A 4,743-nucleotide genomic window follows, 5' to 3' on the forward strand; every position below is an offset into this window, starting at 1 on the left:
AAAATTAAAAAAATTAAAAAGAATAAGAGAAATCGAATTATTTCGCCTTCATTGCATCAAAGGACATTTTGTTATGGTAATCTGTAGTTTTTATGCAAAACGAAAGATCAAAGTGCATTCAGAAAACATTTCATCTTTTTTTTTTTTGGTCTTTTTTTTATAAATTGATGTTGCAGCTGTGGTTATGTTTCAGCCTTTTGTTGAATTAAATATTATAAATGTTTTTCACATCAATTTTCACATCTCTGAATCTTAGTGCACTACAGTATATATGGCAGATAGCCTAAGAAAAGCTCAAAATGGAGCCCAATTTTTGTCTTCCCCTTAGGCATGAGTTGAGTGGAAATAAGTGGGGGGAAAAAAATCTAAATGTCTAATAAAAAACATATAAAGAACCTGTTAAGCCCAGTATGGTTCTTCGGCATAAAAGTGATTCAAATCAGCTGTAGCCATTGTAGTAAATTCCCATTCATAACAAACATGAAAGTGGAGTAACCTCTAAAATCTAAGGAGAAGAATAGGGTTCCTCTTATGGTTCTGCACCATTGGACAAAGGTGCTGTACTGTATATCTATGAAAGTATAAATGTATATAAAATGATTTCTGTTTTTACAAATGCATGCAAACCATTAAATGCATGTTGATCTGACGCATAAGGCAAACAACTGAGCGCAGTGAAGTATCCTGTATGTCCAAAAACAAACAAAAAAAAGACGCTAAAGGGGTACAATGAGCGTTAAAAAGGGGTCCTGACCAAGCGTCAACATGTGACGAGTTGGAAGTGAGAACGTGCTACGTGCACGTAAAGTATTTAAAGAAAAACACTCGTGCCAGTAAGTAACCATGTATTGTCACTTTTTTTCCACCAGAAGGAGCTGTTCAGTCAGTTCTGAAACTGACAGGTGTGCGTTCAAACTTATTTATTTATTTAAACCATTGACATAGGCTACTCAGCCACGGAATCAAAGACCTTTCTCACATTAAGGGACTATATGATCTCTTGCTTACTGATGACGTTTTATGTTCAATGGCCTTTTTTAGATAAATGTATAGGTTTATTTTGCTTTGCCCCTCTCTCTCTCTCTCTCTCTCTCTCTCTCTCAATTCAATTCAATATTGCTTTATTGGCATGACTGTAAAAAATACAATATTGTCAAAGCTTGAAATATAACAATGAAAATATCAAAATAACAGAATAAAAACATTATAACAATATAAACTTAAATAAACTGTGGTAGACATTAGGGAAACACACTGAGGTCAGACATAATACACACATTACACACGTTCACCTGCTGTCTCTCAGGCTGTGGCGCACACACACACACACACACACACACACACACACACATTGGTTTTTGTGGTTTATGGGGACTCTCCATAGGCGTAATGGTTTTTATACTGAACAAACTGTGTGTGCTATTGCCCAACACCAACCCTACACCTAAACTTAGCCCTCACAGGAGACTTTGTGCATTTTTAGATTTTCAAAAAAACACCATTTAGTATGTTTTTTAAACCTTTTGAATTACGGGGACATAGGCAGTGTCCTCATAAACCACCTTCATATCGTAATACCTCTGTCATACCCATGTCATTATACAAATTTGTGTCCTCATAAACCACATAAACATGCACACACACACACGTTCACCTGCTGTCTCTCAGACTGTGGCACGTCCACACGTATCTCGAAGCGTATATCTGTCCCTCTCCTAGTATAATCTTTATTTGTTCCTCTTCAGTCATGGCTGTAAATTTCTTTATGATGTTTGTGAATTTGTTGATGTATATGTCTCTGATTGATTTAAATTGGTAACAGTGAAATAGGAAGCGTGTCTCTGTCTCGATATCTCCTGTCTCACAGTGAACACACACTCTTTGCTCTCTGGGTAACCAGCTCTTTCTGTATCTGCCGGTCTCGATGGCTAGTCTGTGCTCACTGAGCCTGTACTTGGTCAGGATCTGTCTCTGCTTTGTGTCTCTAACACTATGGAGATATTCTTCTAATTCATAATTTAATTTTATAGTTCGATAGAGTTGTAATCTACTTTGGGTTTTGGTTTCTTGATCCCAATGTTCCAGATATATATTTTTAGATTGTTTGATAATTTGATTTATTTTGATGTTTGGGTGAGAAACAGTGCTGGTCTGAGACTGGTTAGTGTTAGTAGAGTTAGTCAGGTTAGTAAGTCTCAGAACCAGCTGACTGAGTGGACTCTTTTTGGGGTTCAGTTCTTGGGTTTGTAGTGCTTTAAAATGTAGACATTCTGTGGGACTTGATTTTAGATGCATCCAGAATGTGAGGGATCTTTTTTGTATATTTATAATCTATGGGAAACGGCCTAATTCTGCCCTACATGCATTATTGGGTGTTCTCCTTTGTAATTTTAGAATCATTTTGCAGAATAATGCGTAGGGCTTCTGTTGGATGTCTGTCCCATCTAGTGTAGCTCTGATCACTGAGTGGACCCCAAACCTCACTTCCATACAGCGCTATGGGCTGAATCACACTATCAAAGATTTTACACCAAATTGGAAGCGGTATTTCAATATTTTGGATTTTTTTCTTGATTGCATTATCTTTGAGAGCATTCACTGCCATACTGAAACTCCCCGATGCAGTGATGATCAGGCCGAGGTAAGTGTACTTTATCGTGTGTTCTGGGGGCGGTGCTGCCTAGACTGAACTGGTATCTGTGTTCCTGACATCTGGGCTTTTTGTGAAAGACCATAATGTTGGTCTTTTTGAGGTTTACTGCCAGGGCCCAGTTCTGGCAGTAGTTCTCCAGCAGGTCTAGGTGTTGCTGTAGTCCCTGTGGGGTGGATGACAGCAGCACTAGATCATCTGCGTACAGCAAAAGCTTGATGTTTTTGTCTTGTAGAGTGAGTCCAGGGGCTGTAGGCTGTAGACTCTGTAGACTCTCTCTCTCTCTCTCTCTAGTGACAGGTGTTGTTTAATTTCACTGATTCTTAAGACATGGGACAAAACGTCCAGCAATTGTAACTGCTATAAGGTTTAAAAATGAAACTATTTAAATTGTAAATGTTATGGGGGATTAATAATAGAATGTATTTAACACAGTTATCTCCTTCTCTTTAAAGTGCATATTGTAGGTTACATTTTTTTTTTCAAATGAATATATAACCTTGTATGAAAATATCATATGAACCTTTAATGCAGGATTTGAAAATGTTTTACAAGACACGAGGGCACAAATTTAGATGAAAAATTACGCTTTCCTGGACAAGTTCTCAAAAAACGATTTTTTTCAACATCGCGTCATATTACGTCACATAAGGGAGCCGTGTGCCGCACTCTGCTTTGAGCGCGCGCGAGTCTAGTTATTTTTATTTCAATTTATCATTGTCATGATAAATTATTGTGTTTGTGGAGGTTGCACAAACTCAAGCCTGTCAGGACATCGAGTCCACAGGTTTCCTAACAAGATATAGTCTGGTATCTTCCGGGCCTCGGTGCGTTAGTGCAGCTGAAGAGACAGGACTTCACTAATGCATCTGCTTCAAACACCACGGTGGTGTGTAACTTAACGATCACTTTACACCGGAAGATTTTCATGCAGGCGATATGAGTTTCACATGAGATGCTGAAGCAAGAATTTAGTGAGACTCGGTGCGGTTCCTTCGGTGCACACAGCACCTTCATCGGGTCCCGGTCCGCCTGTGTTCGGCCGCCGGCGGGAGACATGATGCTCACGGATCCTGCAGAGATGCAGCTCCACGAAAATGTCAACTGTGCACCGTAAGTCTTGTTTGTTTTAAACATTTGTTAACTAGTCTTAGTGACATTGTTTGCACAGCTAATTGGTAATTTTTTTGTCATGTTGTGTGTTTTTCAGGCTTTGGGAGATGGGAGTGTGAAGATCTGAAGCAGAGGAGGCCAGCTGTTATGAACCACCTCTGGACCACAGCTTCCACTCCTAATGGAGACACAGATGTGATGGAGGCCCAGTGGAAAAGCATGGTCAGCAGTGAATGTGATCTAAACTTGTGTTTGCTTCTCCCAGCATATGCCGTCTGAGAGAGGAATACTGCAGGTCACCACAGGCTCCAGGAGAACACAGCACTGTCGTGTCCACTACACCTGCTCCTCTCTCCAGATCCCTCCAGTCATGTCCACTACACCTGCTCCTCTCTCCAGATCCCTCCAGTCATGTCCACTACACCTGCTCCTCTCTCCAGATCCCTCCAGTCATGTCCACTACACCTGCTCCTCTCTCCAGATCCCTCCAGTCATGTCCACTACACCTGCTCCTCTCTCCAGATCCCTCCAGTCATGTCCACTACACCTGCTACTCTCTCCAGATCCCTCCAGTCATGTCCACTACACCTGCTCCTCTCTCCAGATCCCTCCAGTCATGTCCACTACACCTGCTCCTCCTTCCAGATCCCTCCAGTCATGTCCACTACACCTGCTCCTCTCTCCAGATCCCTCCAGTCATGTCCACTACACCTGCTCCTCCTTCCAGATCCCTCCAGTCATGTCCACTACACCTGCTCCTCTCTCCAGATCCCTCCAGTCATGTCCACTACACCTGCTCCTCCTTCCAGATCCCTCCAGTCATGTCCACTACACCTGCTCCTCTCTCCAGATCCCTCCAGTCATGTCCACTACACCTGCTCCTCTCTCCAGATCCCTCCAGTCATGTCCACTACACCTGCTCCTCCTTCCAGATCCCTCCAGTCATGTCCACTACACCTGCTCCTCTCTCCAGATCCCTC

Source organism: Barbus barbus (assembly GCF_936440315.1).
Source record: "Barbus barbus genome assembly, chromosome: 7".
NCBI lineage: Eukaryota > Metazoa > Chordata > Actinopteri > Cypriniformes > Cyprinidae > Barbus > Barbus barbus.